The sequence below is a fragment of the Hermetia illucens genome, chromosome 2, assembly GCF_905115235.1.
Source record: "Hermetia illucens chromosome 2, iHerIll2.2.curated.20191125, whole genome shotgun sequence".
NCBI lineage: Eukaryota > Metazoa > Arthropoda > Insecta > Diptera > Stratiomyidae > Hermetia > Hermetia illucens.
In genome coordinates, this window is record NC_051850.1 from 111,851,324 (window position 1) to 111,870,333 (window position 19,010).

Genomic DNA, 19,010 nt, shown 5'->3' on the forward strand with positions numbered 1-19,010 from the left:
TAAAATGTTTTTTCTGTTTTTCTATCCACCCTTTGTGGAAATTTACAGAATCGTTCATTTCCATTCAAGAATTTCCCAAACAAATTACGAAAACAACAACATACACTTGTTGTACGCATGCTTCCATGATCCGCTCTCTCGTCTAATTTTCTCTCCGTAATCACAAGAATTTCCCAATCCCTGACCACTTTCCCGAACAGATGATTTTCCACGTTGAAATCAAATGGTTTTCGCGCATAAACAAAAACACATGGACATGGGAAAAACGCGAAGGGAAACAGGAAAGGTGGAAGAAAAGCTGAAAAGCATCGCCCGTATGTAGACAGACACCGAGTTTTCCATATTCCACTGTGCAGTGCACTTATCGAATTAGTGCCCGTGTCGCGTCCTCGGTAAAATGCAGATTTTCCATAACAGTCTGCTCCTCCAGACGGATTTACTTTAATCGGCTCCACTTTCAAGGATTCCAGAGATCGGAAATTTGGCATCTCAAAAGGACGGAAAATAACTCGCATCAATTTGTCCCAGCATCCTGAAATCTGGACCGGGATCAATGTAAAACCCGACACCTAAAGCTAACGCCTAATGTCAAGTCAATATCCTGAAAATACGTCACAGAAGTCTGAATGTCTCGCAGTTCGCCATAAAGTTTTGCTCGCCGGTAGTTCTGTTAATTGAAATTAGTGAAGTTTACCTTGTGGAAAATGCAAAAGCGAGTGGGCAGTGATGTGAACACCTCGCATGTTTGTGAAGGGGATGTTGTCTCGTGAAAAGTGTGGTGATTTTATTTTAATCCGAAGGAGGAACTTTGGAGTGGACGCTGCCCTCTGAGACTTTATTTGCGGAATCACTAACACAAGGCTGTCTGCCAGAAGGTAGGTTTCCTGAAGGCTCTTAATGAGATTAACGAATGACGCGCGGCAGAAGATGCACCGCCGATTTTGGTTGTCTCGCAGAAACTTAGGAATGGATTCTCTCAAAGGATTTTCTTCTGTTTAATTTGATCCAGCTTCTAATCACTAAATTACTAAACACATTTAAAAATATATATATATATGTAACATTACTAGTTTAAATTCGACTTCTTGGAATTAAATTCCATATTATAGATATGCAAGCCTTATGCACTAGCACTCCACATAATGCATATTTCCCCATTCGCGAGCAAGTGACACTTTGCTGTGGCATAAATCCTGATTCCGAACAATTCAAGGTTTTGTGGTAATGGCAAACCCTTTTGACACCATTCCATTTTTCTGTTCGTTTTATACATTGTTTCTATTTTTGCGACTGTAGTTACTTTTCTGAAGCTACGGAGATGCAAAGTGTTAAGGCGTTGTCCTCGTATGTAGATAACATAATGACAGGCCTTGATAAGCACATCGCCACACGACGTTGTCTGTAATTTCGAGCCACTTGTGGAAAAAGAAAATTGTGAGCAATTAGTGGTAGCTGCTCAAAAGGGAAAATATGACAAATTGATGATGATTAGTCTTTGTTTGGCACGCATTGTAAAGGCCAAGGAAATCGATTTAGGTCAAATAACATGAACCCAACCTCCCTTCAACGCCCTCGTAAGAAAACAAAAATATTTAACATCAGAGCAGATTGTGAATTTGAAAATGGTTGCGCTTGGTTTTGCTACGCTTCGGCAGGGTCTGTGGCGATTGTCTCCAAGGATAGTTAGTGGTGATAAAGAAGAACTACCAACGCAATAGACAGGTCTACTCACTTCAGCCATTCAATTCAATATGAACGTTTACAATGAGTGAAATGTATATAAGCGTTGTATTGTATTTATATTAAAGTAGCTAATAGGCTTATCATTGATAAACTCAGACCAGTGCGGAATTAGGCCGCCGTGATGAAGTAATTAAGATGCCATTAAGGAAATACTACAAGTAGCTCTTCTTGGTTAGAGAGGACTGGGAAGACCCAGAGGAATGCGTGGCGGGATATACGGAAGTCTTCTACACCGATGGCTCGAAAACAGAAGAGGGTTCTGGAGCCGGAGTCTACCTCTCGAATAAAAACGAGAAGTGGGCTGTTCCTTTGGGACAATATGCAATGGTTTTTCAAGCCGAAGTTTATGCGATCCTAAGCGTGGCAAACTGGGTGATTGACGAGCGATTGATGGGCAGGCGCATCGCAATCTGCAGTGACAGTCAAGCTGCACTGAGGGCATTGAGCAGTCCTTTGATCACCACGAAAATCGTTCAGGAATGCAGAAACCGTTTGAACTCTATGTCTACATTCAATACGGTGGAACTACTCTGGGTACCTGGTCACTGTTTCATAGAGGGAAATGAGATCTCGGACGCTTTAGCGAAAGAGGGGTCAATCTCCCCTATGGCGGGACCGGAGCCAGCAATTGGGGTATCAGTTTCATTGGCTAAATCTATTTTCAAAAACTGGGAACAAGTTTCCCATAATGATAGGTGGCAAAGCCCAAATGCTGCTCGACACACCAAACTTTTCCTGCCAGAACCGAACATACGTACCGCAAAGTTTATCCTGTCGAAAAGCAGGAGGACTTGCAGGTGTATTGTGGGCACTCTGACAGGTCATAATTCACTAGCTGGGCATATGTTCAGAATAGGAATTACCGAAGATGATACGTGCCCCTCCTGTAATGAGGAAGCGGAATCCACGGAGCATTTCCTATGTGAATGGCCCGCCTATGGACCCATCAGGCATCAGATCTTTGGTGCCGATGTTCTCCAATTGCGACGGGTAGCATCACATCCACTAACGGAAATCCTGCGATACGTTAACGAATCCGGAATATTCCGTTAGACGGGGGAGGCGAGTATAATGGGCCACCACGGCCTGAGTGCTCAGAAGCTGTAGCTTCTCCCCCACCATACACACACACACACACACATAGCTCTTCTTGGAGCGGATTTTTATAGAAAGAACCGTCTCAAGTCTATGTTCACGGGAAGCACACTTTTCTGCAGTGCATTGCTAGCATGAGCAGTTTCTATCATTAACGTTAGCCCTGTAAATTGAAATGATTAAAAGTAGCAACCAAAGTTATACCATGCAATATTGATAGCTCCCAGGAAGTATCTGATGATTCCCATAATATATGAAAATGGCCAAATAGTGGAAATGGGGGCTAATGGATAAAACTTACACACTCGCTACTCTCCCTCATATTGGCCAATATATATCTCAGTCTCAGTCATAAATCAATCATAACCATATATACAACATATAAAGAAGGATCACTACAGCCCGAATGGTGGAAATAGACTTACCCATCCCAAGGTGAAAATTCGGAAGGAATTTAATTCTTAGTGCCCTCCTCCTGGAACTCCCGATGATAACGTAGCCCAGGAGCAGCTGGTTCTTTAGTATGCAATCTCTGAATACGTTGGGGACCTTCAATTTCAATGAAGAACCTTAACCTTGTGGCCGGATCCCATCTAGCGGATACCAAAAGCGAAAGTCTACTGATCAAATATCAGAACGCCGTTCATATTCTAAACAAGATGGCAGACAATAAGGTAGGCAGCACTGTTGACAGACAGGATTGAACGGCTTGTGCATCGCCAGGTTCAGCGAAGCGATTCCCTGGAGATCTGACGCTGGATTGAGCTATGGATCAACGAGAGTCCTAGGGGTTTTACGTGAGTACCTGTCTCGTGGACTTAATCCCACAGTCTTCTTAAGACACGGATTGATTTTGTGATCACAATCAGAGCCCCGCCGCCGCAACCTACGACGGTACCAGCCTATACCGAGTGCATGGCTCAGTATTCATATTGGTTGATGCAAGACCTACCAAAATCTCTGTCGAACTGAGGGGTACGACACTCATGTTGAAACGCAACACCACGCTGAGAGCCGAAGGTTCGGTTGAACGCAACCACAAATCCATTAAACTCCCACTAGGGGACCGACCGCAAACAAGCGAGCTGAACGCACATACAACTGTGCCCTCCTGAAGTATGTGAATCCAGGGTCTACCCCGGTTCCCATGGTACCAGTATGCCCCTGGTAAGGTTTCGTGACTATTGCCACTTTAGATGAGTCCCCGTCCAGACTCGGGTCTGATCGCCCTAATTAGGCCTTTGCTGCATTCGCCTACTGCATCACGCAAGCCAATGGGATACAGCGTCTCCAGGTGTCACCACTATAGGGGTTCTCCTCAGCCACTTGGTTTTGATTCAGCCGACAGGGTTGCCGCCCCGTCTTCCTCCCCGCAACCTCTGAGCACCGGGGCTATGAATTAGGACAATCTTGCTCAATCCATACAGGTTCAAAACCATTCACCATGGACGACTTGATGATTATCAAAGAGGGAGAACCCCAGCCGAACCGCCAACCTACCCTATTCCATATAACTGCACTTCTGCCCCCTTCGTTGGGTTGCCAATGGGTTAAAGCGCACGCTTTAGGGTAGTTCAGAAATCAACGAAAGAGATGAGTATATTCGACTTCAATACTAACACAAACCTGTCGATGTGTGACAGAAGAAGTGCACCAATCTACCACATCCTCAAGGTGCGACCATTGGGAGGAGTTCCTTCCTATTATCCCCATAGCACGCTGCCCAAATTGGTTTAGCGTCAGCCTTTTAATCGCGTTACACCGGGTGCGAATTTCGCCGCTGTACTATGTTTGTGTTGTAAAATTTCCACAACACTAATGCGATAATAATAAAACTGAAACACAGTCTCATTGGAAAGAAAAACAATACGAAAAAAGTTTATGTGGATGTCTTACAATTCATGAAACAGTTAACAAAATACATACGGCTAACTATTAGAGTTTCTAGAGAGAGAATTCGAGAGTATCCTTCTCGAATCGCAGTTGGAAACTTTTCAGTCTGAATCACACTGTAGAGGATTCAGGGACTCCAGGAGAGTCAACTGGATGAAATTTGGTTCGATTATCAAAACCAAACTAACGGTGCTCCCCACGATACTGTGGCGCGGCAGGATTCGCGGCATTCGAAATTTATGTCGTGAATGCCAGCGGACAGATGACGCCACCGAGTGAGGAACAGAGTAGGTGGCAAGAAACGTCAGATAAAAAATAATAATAAGAAAGAAGAGTTAAGAAGATAGATGGCAGTCATTGTGAAAAGAACGAGTTTTGTGCAGAAAGAAAATAGTTACGGACGGAAATCAGTATAATTTCTAATATCCCTGAATTATAATAGGAGTATTTTTTTGAAATTGTGTATTGAACGTTGTTAAATACAAGCTCCTAAAATAACATCTGCACAACAAACCAATAAAAGTTGAAAATTGGCACACTGGAGAGGGTATTTAAAATTACTTTCAAAGTCTAGTGCCCGGCAAAATACAATAAGGATTTCACCATGGTGGACGAGCACCTTTCCAATCTCAGGAAGTTGACCAGGAAGGATATTTCCACCAATACAAGGTCTACCTGAAGAGGCATAAGCTAGCCATCAAAACTGCCAGGAAACGGTCCTAACTAGCACATTGTCGGAACATCAAAAGCAACAAAATTTTGAGTAAGGATCAGGGCTCCTAGACCGAATCTCACTCCACTTATTCGTTGGAAAATATCGAATCGGTGATCACAGAAAATAAAATTGGCTAGGCTACACGCAAATTCTCGCATATAAATCGCCGTGTCCAGATGACCTAATGAAAGTCATGCTCCAGGAACAGTAAAAACGGGTTGTTCCGAAGCTTATCAGAGCCGAATTTTGTTCGTAACTAGTTAGGCCTAAAAATAAGTTCTGTCGGTTTTCACAATAGATGGCGTAGCTTGTTTTTTATTCCATTAATCCACATTTCCAAACATTCATCGGAAAGCTACTGTCAATAGGCACAAACGCCAGTATAAATTTTTTAAATGAAGTGTAAACAACAATCCTTTTTTCATCAACGAAAATGGCCAATTTTGTACCAAATAATGTGTTTTTACGGGGAGTTCTACTTCATTATTTCAATATGGAAAAAAAAGCAACCGAAAGTCATCGCATTTTGGTGGAGTTTATGGTGACCATGCTCTATCTGAGCGAACGTGTCAGAGGTGGTTTGGACGGTTTAAAAGTGGCAATTTTGACTTGGAAGACGAAGAGCGCGCCGGACGGCCAACAATTTTTGAAGATGAAGAATTAGAGGCAAGATCCATCGCAAACGCAAGAAGAACTTGGAAAAACACTTGGAGTCACTCAGCAAGCCATTTCCCACCGTTTACAAGCAACGGGAATGATCCGAAAGGTCGGAAATTGGGTTCCGTATAAACTGAAGCCAAGAGACGTCGAACGCCGTTTTTTTTACGTGCGAACAACTGCTCCAACGACAAGAAAGGAAGGGTTTTCTGCATCGAATAGTTACTGTCGATGAAAAGTGGATCCATTACGATAATCCCAAGCGTCGGGCAACGTGGGGATACCCCGGCCATGCCTCATCATCGACGGCCAAAGCGAATATTCATGGTGAGAAGATCATGCTGTGTATATGGTGGGACCAGCTGGTTGTGGTATACTATGAGCTGCTAAAACCGAACGAAACCGTCACGGGCAACCTCTACCGACGTCTAATGATGCGTTTGAGCCGCGAACTCAAGAAAAAACGGCCGCAATACCAGCAAAGGCATGATAAAGTTATTTTGCAACATGACAATGCTCGTCCACATGTTGCACAGCCCGTTGAAACATATCTAGGAACGTTGAAATGGGAAGTTCTACCCCACCCGCCGTACTCTCCAGACATTGCTCCTTCTGATTACTATTTGTTCCTGACCTGGCTGACCAGCACTTCTCCAATTACGACGAACTCAAAAAATGGCTCGATGAGTGGATAGCGGCCAAGCCGGCCAATTTTTGGCGCGATGGTATCTATGAATTGCCTGAAAGATGGAAGAAAGTTGTGGCTAGCGATGGGCAATACTTTGAACAATGAATGTATAACCAATTTTTCACAATAAAGCTTCAAATTTAAAAAAAAAAAAACCGACAGAACTTATTTGTAATGGCCTAGATGAAGAAACTGCCTTTCATACAACAAAACCGCATCACGATAGGTTTTGGGCCAAAGTACCATCCCACTAGACCCAGAACATCCTACAATTCATATTATAGAAGTTCCACTTCCTTTGTGTGTGCCCAGTTCTAGCAAGGGTCATACTCACTAAGCAATTCTTTAGGGGCATAGTTGTAGGGTGGAGGAGTTACTATCCGCCGAGAACGCTACGGGATGGCTCTCAAGACCTAAGCCGAATAGATTCTGCACCCCTTCTGTTTAGCATAGCAGTGATAGCACCACAGCAGTTCTAACTGGGCTCGATTAAGCGGCTACATAGCCATTTCACTATGCTGTAAAATTCGGCTTACCACTTGTTTTAGTTGCTGAAACTGAAGATCCTTCTAATAAGGGCCCTCTCCAGCTTGAGCCATAATATCATAATTATCATAATAATAACGCAGTACTAATATTTCCTAAGAGACTTTCACTGCTACCTTCCTCAAATACATCCTGAATTTATGCCACCGCCACGTCGATTGCTGACAATCGTAGCCAAAAAATATCTGAGAGTACTTAAGCTTTAGCAAATAGGAATCTATTTTTGGTGAAAAGAGGGGGAAACGTCACTACTCTCATCAGCGAAAGAGAAATTGCCGCAGATGGAAATGATGTCAGTTGATTTGGGGATGACTTTTGTCGGTGTACTTGGAAGGAAGAGGTCTTTAATATAAAGCCAATATCGAACTCCACGCTTTCTGAATAAATACCATTGACTTTGCCGTCATCATTCTATCTTAAATTTGGAGGGGTAAACACCTCACCTTTAACGTCAAATTCAAGCTAAGGAAGGAATTAAAGTCATACCGGTTATCTACAGACTTACAGATTCTACCAATCACTTTTTCCTCCCGGTCGATTATAAATCTCCCCTTCCCACAACTCCAATACAAAGAGGAGGGAACCCGTAAAACTACTGGCAATCAAAACGTAATTAGTCTATTTGCATTCAATATTTCCACCTTTCTAATTTCAAACAGCTTCTGAGCAAACACCATCATCCCCCAAGGCCTTTCGTTCGGCGTGTTTTATTCTTGAACGCTACTAATCGCCGAGGAGATGAATCCACCTGCGAATTTAATAATAACACCTACTTAATTCGTTTTCTAAATTTACCCAGGCTCAGGAAAAAGGGGGCAACGATCAACGAATATCCACCAGCAAGCGATTATCGCTTGTCATTGAAAAATGTTTGCGATAATTTCATCGCCATTTAAATCAGGAACATAAACAAATAAACGTGAAACTTTCTTTAATCTCCAATCACGTCACAAATCACGAACATGTGTATTAACTAATGACATCACAGAATTCCTTTTCTCTTTTCGATTGCATGCTTGGCACACGTAATCGGTTCAGGTCAGCATTCAATGATTTTCGATTACGTAAAACTGTGAAATGTTCGAGGAAACAATTTGGGAATTCCTCGATGTTTGTCTTTTATCTGAGCTTGTCGTGAAAATCTCATAGAAAATTAGTACATGTTCGTCGAGTGGATGCCGAACCAATTGCCAGTTTAAATTTTCCGTAGAGTTGTCGGCGCGAGGGAAATGTTGCTTTTGTCAATGTTAAATTTTATCCAACCAAAACGTTTGATAAGTTATAGTTTGAACCAAGGTTAATGAGGTTCAAAAGCTATTTTTGCTACTTTTTCTTCTATTCGAAAGCAATCATAAATTTCAAGATTAGGCCACCTTCCTCAGCACACAATCCCCACCTTTTTTAGGGGGATACATATATATATATATGGATCAAGCACCTGTAGACGGCACAAGCTGAACCATTCACTAGCATTTGTAAACCTATCGTTTCCTAGACATGCAACGAGCTTTCCGTGTTTAAATTTACTAATTTGAATTATCTCAAGCGTTCGCAGTTAGTTTGCCTTCTTTCGTCAATTCTAAAATATCCCAGTCTGACTAGGATCGCTTCAACTGATCGCAATGAGAGCCGTCAAATGAGAATAGTCAAATATTCCAGTAACTCCAACACTGATCTGTTGTTTGGTTTTTTTTTGTTTTGGAGTAGGGTAGGTGAACGCATTTACGCACACAGTGTTGGACTCCCGATTAGGTACGTCGTCGGACTACCAACGAAACACCTCCCCATCGTCAGAGAGCTAGCCTGGAACCGTTTGTCATATTACTTCGGGCTAGTCCCCGAACTCTCCCGCCTTGCTGAGCCTTCAAATCAGGGAATTCCTTGCACCAACGGAAGGGGAGAGGAGGAAGGGAACTGTCAGTTCAAGGAACCCCCTGTCATCCGGCTCCTCCACCGGTCGAGTTCTATCTTCTTAGCAACGAGAAGGGCCCGAACGTAATGGGCAACACGGTTCCACCTGTCAGCAGTCCTCAGCATCTCTTCGGCAATGTTGTCCGGAGAGAGATCCCCTGTGTTTAAATAGAGCTGCTGACGAACCTCATCCCACCTGAAGAAAAAGTGTGTTGGGCGTCGTCCACAACTCCATTGCAAAACACACAATCCGGAGAACGCGCCTTTCCAATCTTGTGCAGGTAAAACTGAAAACTTCCATGCCCACTTAAAAATTGGGTAAGGAAATAGTCAGTCTCACCATGCTTCCGATTCAGCCACGCACCTTAGTTGCCGATGAGCCGCGCAGTCCATCTGCCTCTAGTTTCATTTTGCCGCGAGAGCTACCACTCGTCTAGAGTGCGTTACCGTTCTTCGCAATGGTGATTAAAGTAAGGGTTCTTTTGGAGCACAACCTGAAGATTCTCTATACTATTGATGAAACATGTTGAAGGAAGAGTCTTTTTAATTAATAAAAGAAGATACTGAGTGACACATAGTACTGCCTCCTATTTATATATATTTTTGCTTTGCAGTAGAGCCAGCTCGCTAATGTTCGGATTTCTTCCTTCGCTCTCCAAATTTGTTCTTTGTTGGAGCGAAAACTATTCAGCAGACAGCGATGACTATCAGAATCCTTGAGACATGGTTCCGGAATAGATAAAAGCTTTGGATCGATCAGAAAGAGTTATGAAGTCCATAGTTCAAAATCACTGGGATCACTTGATAGTTGTCAATTGCCAGGGCTGTAGAGTGAAAATCCAGGCCCTCCCATTAGCTTTAGCCACTCCATCGTGTGATGATCAAGAATCTCACTTCTTCGTTTTAGACGTAAACCACCTACAAATATAACGCCAACCTCCTATGTTTGGTGTCATTCTCACTTAGGTCTTACTTAAAGTATACTGGCGGAGGTACTTGTCCCTTTGTCGCTGAGTAAGTCATTGACCTTGAGATAACTGGACGTATCTATTGCCACTAGGCACAATTTGTTCAATTTGTTGCACTTGGTCCCGATGCATTCCTTATATCCATAAATTTTCACCCAAGCCGCTAACCAATTTGATAGTTTCAACAAATCGGAAACTAAAAGCTTGGCGCTTCAGATATGAAGGCTTTTGTTGATTTTTCGGTTCCGAATATACCCAACTTAGCAAAAATATTTAATCCTATCTTCACCGAGTAACCTCTTATATTTTATTTTTTAAATGCTTATAACGTTTTAAAGTTTTAATAGTCGTGTGGAACACACAATGACCTTTCTCCCAGCTTTTTCCTTGACTAACTTTCAAAACATTGTTTCCCAAAGTTATTGCCGGCTCTTTCCAGAATGTTCACAACAAAGTGCATTCGTCAACTAAACAGTTCGCTCCGTCACAGCACTTAACCGCCAGCTGGAACCAAAGAGAACCTCGAAGGGGCCCTCATAAGGTAGCTGCAGTGGTCTCTTTGAGGCGTCCCTCATAATTAGAAGGTGTATGCAGAAGATCGCGTGCTTGGCAGGTGGTGGCGGCTTAAACTTCATTGTTCAGACCAACACAACAATCCAGTGGTGTTAAGGCTCGACCTAATGTCGAGTAAAAGGTCGCTGATGAGTTCAGTTCTTCACCGATTACCAGCCCCACGAGACTTGTAGCAAATTCCTCGCGAGTGGCTGTCCGGAGGCCAAGTAGAAAGGAGTGATGGGACTTGTGAGCAAGAAAGGTTGCCTTGAGCCATCTTTGGAGCACCTCATTGGACTGCGTGTGGTGTGCGGTCGTCCGGTGGTGTTTCAAACCGAGGAGCTTGTCTATTTCCAGGAGGACTCAAACTGCTCTCGTGCTCGGTGATTATAACTGCCGGCACATCGAAGCGTGGAATTCCATCTTGACAGAGAATTTCAGCAATAGATTGTGCAGAAATGTCTTTCAGAGCAATCACCTCAGGCAACCGAATGAACCTATCGATAGTTGTGAGGTAATACCGGAAACCGTCCAAGTTTCATAAAGAGCTTATTATGTTGAGATGGGTTGTGTGGAAGTGCTTGGTGGATCGAGGAGACATGTTTTGTATGTTTTGCAGTTTTGCACTTATTGCATGGAATGTACTGTCTCTCTTGTTCATAAATGCCCACAAATATTTTCTAGTAACTTGTCCTTGTCGTTCCCAAATGCTTTTGTGCGCTAGATCCTGAACAGCGTGAAATACTTCCTCACGGAAATCGGCCCGAATACGGCCTTAATCCTTTGTCTGACGTCTTGCAGTCTACGTTGAGTCGAAGATAGGAAACCTTCAGAATGTGTATTTGGAGTTGGTTCCTAAGCGCCGAAAATCGACCGTTTCGGGAACCACGACCTCTGCAACACGTGACAAAGCGTTGGCAACAGCTTTATGCTTACCAGACAAGTGTTGAATGTGTTTCAAAGCAGAGAAGAGAAGCTCAACACTATGAACGGGGTGTCTTCGAGGGAATACTGTAACTATTTTAGTGCTAGATACGCGGCTAATAACTTACGATCGTAGGTACTGTAATTCCGTTGAGCGGGATCTAGTTGCTTGGTAAAGCAGCTCAACGGCTGCCAGTTTTAGTTGATCTTTTGGCGACACATCAACGAATGCAGCTCGAATGGCATCTTACTGAGGATATGTCGGAAATGAAGTTTCCACGAGCTTTTGCTTGGTGGTCTAAAATGCCTGGATAGCCTCTGGGGACCACACAATCAAACAGAAGTCTTTGATATTTGGCCCAAACAAGTTAAGGACTGATTGATAGCGGACAACCTGGGGCAACAAACAATATTTGTAATTTAACATGCACAAGAACCTTCGCAAATTCTTAAATGAGAATTCGAAATCGCTTGCACTTTGTCTAGGTCTGGTTGTATGCTTTCACCGGTTATCCAACAGCAGGGGAATTTCACCTGCAGTTGTAAGAATTTACATTGAGTACTAGACTGGCCTGAAAGAGACTTTAAAAAATGCCCTCAGGATGCTCTAAAGTCTCAAAGTCATAAAAGAGTGCGGCTAGAACATCATCCGCAACTTTGAACTTTTGCCTTGGTAATGGACGTACCTTAGAAAAGATAGGAGAGCCAATAGTGTTGATGTGGTGTTGAACATCATGCTCAATGAGTTCGGAGAGAGTATGCTCGATAGTAATGTTGCGGTATTTTTGAAGAAGTGCACGGGTACACTCCAAAAGCAGTTGAAAGAGTGTTCGGCGTACAGGTTGTGATTCTTCCTGATAACTTAAGAGAAATTGTGTGATCAATAGGTGATCTGTTGTGTAGATCAACTAGCAATCCATAGTGGCACAGGAAGCCTTCACCTAAGATTGAAGTATTTATGATAAACGCTCATCAAACTCCTAGAATTCTGTCTACCTACCCGCGGATTGGCGAGGAATTTACTACCACGAGGTTTACGGCGTCAGTCTATGATTCAAGGTTGCGGGAAAAACCGAGATTTCAGCGCCTGTGTCGACAAGGTAGTGTTATCGGCTGAAGGGGTCGTGAAACGTAAAGCAACATGGTGCTGGATTTTGGTTAGCCGTCGCCAGACCTCCTAGAGAATCTAATTTTTTCGAAAAAGTATAAGGGTTGTTACATTTTGTGGCCTTTTCCGCAAACCTTCGGTTGTACCAGCACACTCCGCACTTATCGAGTGTCACGACTGCCTATTAACCGATTTTACTTTTCTGGAGGCAAATCTGAAAGGTAATCTGGTTCCACTCCCCGTATGCAAAGCACCGGCTGTCTCTGTCAATTTAGCCAACATGTTCAGAGGCCCCGAACCTGCACTAGCCAGGAAGGCCTGTGCCTGGAGTTGGGACCGAAACTCTTCCAAAGACTCCACTTTCCATAAGCAATTTGTGCGTTCGAGAACCAGTTCACTGTCCGGGATTGCACTTCATTTTCTCGGCGGAAGATCACTCATCCACATGGCTAGTCGGGCGACCATTTGGTCGCCTGATGCTTGCAGACAAGATTCCATTTCGACGACGACGATTTTTTTACAACTGCTGAGGAAATATCCCCCAAATAACTGTGGAACGAGTTCACATGGTCTCTCATACAGCTTTTCAATGGCCCCATCACAACCCTCTAGAAGCTCACCACTACCTTTCACTCACTTTCCTCACTACATAACAGACTTCAGATTTCCTTGAAACGCTAATATGCTTCCTTTTCCTTCTTAAAACTATTATACTTACCACCCTGTGGGCAATCATTTAGCGGCCTTCCCTGGTCAGTTTGATGGTTTCCCATTCTTGGACTGGCACGACGCTAACAAATGACAGTTCGACAACCTAGCCAAAACCTCCTTGCCAATACATATAAAAATCACCTTCGTTGGCTAGTACTATGTGCAACTGTGCTTAACCTAAACATAAACTAAGCTTATTTGAGTTTTTGTAGACTTCAGCAATCACAAGCGTCGAAGAGCAGGCTTCCGAATTATATCCGCGCACTCAGTCAAAAAACAACATGGAGAGAGTCACATATAGGGCGCCGATCACTTTTAACGTGCAATACTGGGGCCCAAGTAGTCTAATCTGGGGTAAAAGATTCTTGTAACGTTTACTTTGGAAGCGATCTGGAATCATGAACGCCTCTTCAAAATTGGTCACGAAATCATTTTATTTTTTCGTTCCAGTTAACACCTATCTTAGTTCTGAGTATTTGCCGTTCACAGAGATATTATATTTTCTTTCCACCACATAAATCTGTCATTCTTCCGGACTACGAAGCAATGTGTTCTCTATCCACAACTCTTCTGCAGCAAAAGGACTGAACAATATTTTTCCACATGCTATCACGAAATGTTTATATGTGAGCAGAAACGTAAAGGAAGAATTCCGGCCCAGGGTAATATCCCATTTTGTTAAAATCTGTATTCCGTTCCCGAGGGGAACCCCCTTCTCCCCCTGCCTTCTCATCAAGTCTAGATTTAAGACCTTTCTCCTCGGTAGAGTTGCAAACTCTTAAAAAGTCAGCTCCGATATGCTACCGGAGAGTACAATAAATAATAAATATACTTAAAGCATTTTACGCAGTACTTCATCATCATCATCAACGGCGCAACAACCGATATCCGTTCTAGGCCTGTCTTAATAAGGAACTCCAGATATCTCGATTTTGCGCCGAGGTCCACCAATTAGATATCCCCAAAAGCTGTCTGGCGTCCTGAACTACGCCATCGCTCCATCTTAGGCAGGGTCTGCATCGTCTTCTTTTTCTACCATAGATATTGCCCTTATAGACTTTCTGGGTGGGATCATCCTCATCCATACGGATTAAGTCACCCGCCCACCGTAACCTATTGAGCCGGATTTTATCCACAACCGGACGGTCATGGTATCGCTCATAGATTTCGTCATTGTGTAGGCTACGGAATCATCCACCCTCATGTAGGGGGCCAAAAATTCTTCGGAGAATTCTTCTCTCGAACGCGGCCAAGAGTTCGCAATTTTTCTTGCTTTTTGTAAGCTGAAATAGGTTCTGTTGCAGCCAACAACCGTGCGCGGATTTCATCGTCATAGCTGTTATCGGTTGTGATTTTCGACCTTAGGTAGAAAAAATCTTGACGGTCTCAAAGTTGTGGTCTCCTATCTTCATTGTTTTCGTTTGACCACTGCGATTCGATGTTGTTCGTTCTTTTGGTTTTGGTGCTGACGTTGCCACCATATTCTTCATCTTGCCTTCATCAAATCCGCGCACGGTTGTTGTCAGCCAGCAAACCCTATTTCAGCTTACAAAGACTGTTCCGCTCGAAACGTCTCACCATAAGGTCAAAGCTCTTACTGTACAAGACTATGATCTTGCCAGTCCTCATGTATTCCTCGGAAACTTGGGTTCTTAACAAGAAAAATTGCGAACTCTTAGCCGCGTTCGAGAGAAGAATTCTCCGAAGAATTTTTGGCCCCCTACATGAGGATGCACGATTCCGTAGCCTACACAATGACGAAATCTATGAGCGATACCATGACCGTCCGGTTGTGGATAAAATCCGGCTCAATAGGTTACGGTGGGCGGGTGACTTAATCCGTATGGATGAGGATGATCCCACCGGGAAAGTCTATAAGGGCAATATCTATGGTAGAAAAAGAAGACGATGCAGACCCTGCCTAAGATGGAGCGATGGCGTAGGTCAGGACGCCAGACAGATTTTGGGGATATCGAATTGGTGGGCCTCGGCGCAAAACCCGGATGTCTGGAGTTCCTTATTAAGGCAGGCCTAGACCGGATACCGGTTGTTGCGCCGTTGATGATGATGATGAAGGTCGAATAAGTCGTTTAAAGAGCAGGAAGCGCGCAATTGTCTGCAAAAGGCAAATAGTCAAATAGTCAGCTACTACTCTTAGCTGTCGTGTGAAGCTGGAGAAACGACTTGTATCACTTTGAGTGCTACTACAGTTTGCCTCCTTTTTTCATTGTCAGAGTCAGCATTGCAGACCTTCTCATCAAAGCTTATGTGGTATCAATTTAACAGGGTTTGTCTCTCGTGAAGCTACATTCGCAGGATTTTCATTTGAGAACACGTGCATCCAGAACGAGTTAAATTGCTCCAAAAGTTCCAGTCGTGAAAGCGTTCGTTTCAGTTTTAGTAACGCAACCTTCATTTTTGCTGTTAAAAAGTTAATTTGGATTTCCTTGCAGAAATTAATTATGTAATTATGAAAATTACCTCCGCAAACCCCGTCTCGAAATCATCGCGGAACCCAAGTAGCTAAACGTCCTAGTCAACCCCATAGTTAGTGCATCGGAAATTCTGAATGTCTCTTTCTATTTGTTTCATGAGTCGATGATGTTTATTGCCGGTTGTCCCAATTGAACTCAGTTTCTCAGATTTTCAGCATTATTATTTTTGCAACCATAATTATTGATGAGAGCCAGCTATTTTGGAAGCGAAAATTCGCTCTGTAGCTGCGGTGGTTATTAACCCAAAACTGCCAATTCCTGGATCCTAGCCTAACACCGTAATTGTTCCTCGTAAGGAATATCCCCGGTTCGCTATGCGCCAAATCATTTAGGATTATCAGGGCTGTATCACTGGGTACCGATTTGCTGACTTTGAAGACTGCTCTGTCCGTTAGCTCAATTATTTGTATTTCCAGCACCAAAGCTTCTCCTCCAGGTATTACGTCGTCGACATAAAAGTCATGCTTCAGTACCTACTTCGAAATAAGCTAAACTTCCCCCTCATTGGCAGTCACTGAAAGTCATGCCAGCTTATGCCATGTGTAAAAACGGCTGCATTCCATTCTCTTTGGTTCATTTTTGCCGAAGTTCTCCTCCAATTGCATACGTGGAGCTAAGGTTTTCGGACTTAACTGTTTTCCATATCCTGAAATAATATTGAACAACGTATTGTTCGTCTATATCAATTAATTGTACTGGTCAGAAGTACTCCTTGTAAATATCAATCAAAGATCTTATTGTATTGCTAGCGTCCATGTCCCAGAAGTTCTTGAGCTGGTGATCTGTTTCCGCCAGCAAAACATTGTCTGCGTTTTCTCAGTCAAATCTACCGTGTAAAAAATTATCCAACCTAACTTAAAGTTTTGTGTATCGGGATGGGTTTGATTAAGCCATCGGAAATTATACTAGCGTAGACGTCCGCCCCTAGAAGCAAATCGGCTGAGCCAAGTTTTTGAAACAATTCGTTTCGGTGTTCTTTATTTCTAGCTCCTTGTTTAAATGAATAAAAAAGTGTTCTTCTTGCAATGAAGGCACGGATGTCTTGATTTACATGTCAATGGTGATGCAGTTTCTGTAAAAGTTTCTCTTCACAACAAATACTTTGCTGACTTCATAACTTTAGTCTTTACTGCAGTGATGTTGTTAGGGAACATAGATGAACTAATCCGTTCTAAGCTTTCCAAAATTTGATGATGCTTCCCCAAAAATTGAAGCAACTTGTTAATGGTTGACATTGTTCGAAAGCTTGACAGGCTTATTACCGAACCTGGCATTAATAAACTCAAGCGTCGTATGATAACTGTTGCAGGTAACCTAAGACCCATTTTACATCACCCTCAAAAGATACAAAAGGTATATACGACATCTACATCTATCTCCACATTAAAAATGTATTGATTATTATCAATGACCCTGAAAAAGATGTCGATTGAGGATGTCCATTCCTTCACAGCACCGTTAAATCTAGGTATCTTGATGAAGGAAAGCTTCGGTGCATTAGAAATTGCCGCTTGTTGGTCTCTAAGCCATTCTATCTGATTATGTGTTCAGTGTTCTTGACTCCGCCTCAAAAGCCACTGTAAATGCAGCAATAGATATACTGATGACTGAAGAACCTGGTATGAAGCAAAAGATATTTTGCTTCTACAAAGCCAGCCTGGATTTCTTCATACAGGTTTTGTACATGACACATTCTGTAAAATTTTGTTATAGACAAAATCGAATTTTGTCCAAAGTGCAACTACTTCACTCAGGCGAATGGCAAAGCACTCTGAGGGTTTTACGTGCCGCCCCATCTTTTTGGAAGTTGGATGACAGCCGTTTAACTTTCCGTCCTGTCAGTTGAGGTTTAAGAATATATAGAAATATATTCACACTCAAAATATTTCCTCCTGGTCAAAAAAGGTGACTAAAAAGGATGAAGGTCCAGGGGGACTAACATAATTACCTGCCATATAAGCATAATCTCACAGTCGTTTTCGAACACGGATTGACTTGGAAACCACAATCAGATTCTCGCATTGACTGGCGCTGCAGTACGGATGTATACTGATGGCAGGCTCAGCATTCATACCAGTGGATGCGAGGCCTATCTAACACCTCTGGTATGGGGCTGATTGAGCTCGCTTAAGCTCTGTCAGTTATGTGAGAACCACAATGAGACCAAACGCAAATACCCGGGTCGAGAGCACATCCTTCAGGAATTCTCCTGAAATATATACTCTCCGAAGGCCATCCCGGATCTCATGGTACCATATAACCTCTGATGAGGCTTTGTGGCAATAACCACTTCAGATGAGTCCCACTGAAGGTTCTGGCTGGATTGCCCTCCTCGAGTACGTGAAAACAGCAATCCACATCGATTTGACTAAAATTATCCCAGTGCGGAGAACCATAAGGAAGCGTTTCTACCAGTCTACCATGGATCTACGTACAACAAAATATATAACACATCACAAGACAATACTTATACAAAGCACAAGAAACTAGTTACTATCCTCCATTGCCACTACGGCCATTCGCACATCATCATCATCAACTTTCCGGGCTGGATCATCCTCATCCATACGGATTAAGTGACCCGCCCATAGTAACCTATTGAGCCGGATTTCATCCACAACCTGACGGTCATGGTATAGCTCATAGATTTCGTTGATATGTAGGGTACGGAATCGTCCATTCTCATGTAGGCGGCCAAAAATTCTTCGCAGAATTTTTCTCTCGAACGCGACCAAGAGTTCGCAATTTTTCTTGCTAAGAACCCAAGTTTCCGAGGAATACATGAGGACTGGCAAGATAATTGTCTGGTACAGTAAGAGCTTTGACCCTGAGGCGTTTCGAGCGGAACAGTTTTTTAAGCTGAAATAGATTCTGTTGACTGCCAACAACCGTGCGCGGATTTCATCATCGTAGCTGTTATCGGTTGTGATGTTCGACCCTAGATAGGAAAAATTATCAACGGTCTCAAAGTTGTAGTCTCCTATCTTTATTCTTCTCGTTTGAC

General features: G+C 43.1%; 1 protein-coding gene across 1 annotated transcript in view; it reads left to right on the top strand.

Moving 5' to 3' along the window:
- The first annotated feature begins 305 nt into the window (after positions 1–305).
- Positions 306–19,010, top strand: part of LOC119650368 — a 62,507-nt gene continuing 43,802 nt past the window's right edge. Inside the window, exon 1 of the mRNA XM_038053081.1 lies at positions 306–875. The gene's annotated coding sequence lies outside the window, so the exon portion shown is untranslated. The remainder of the gene's footprint in view (positions 876–19,010) is intronic.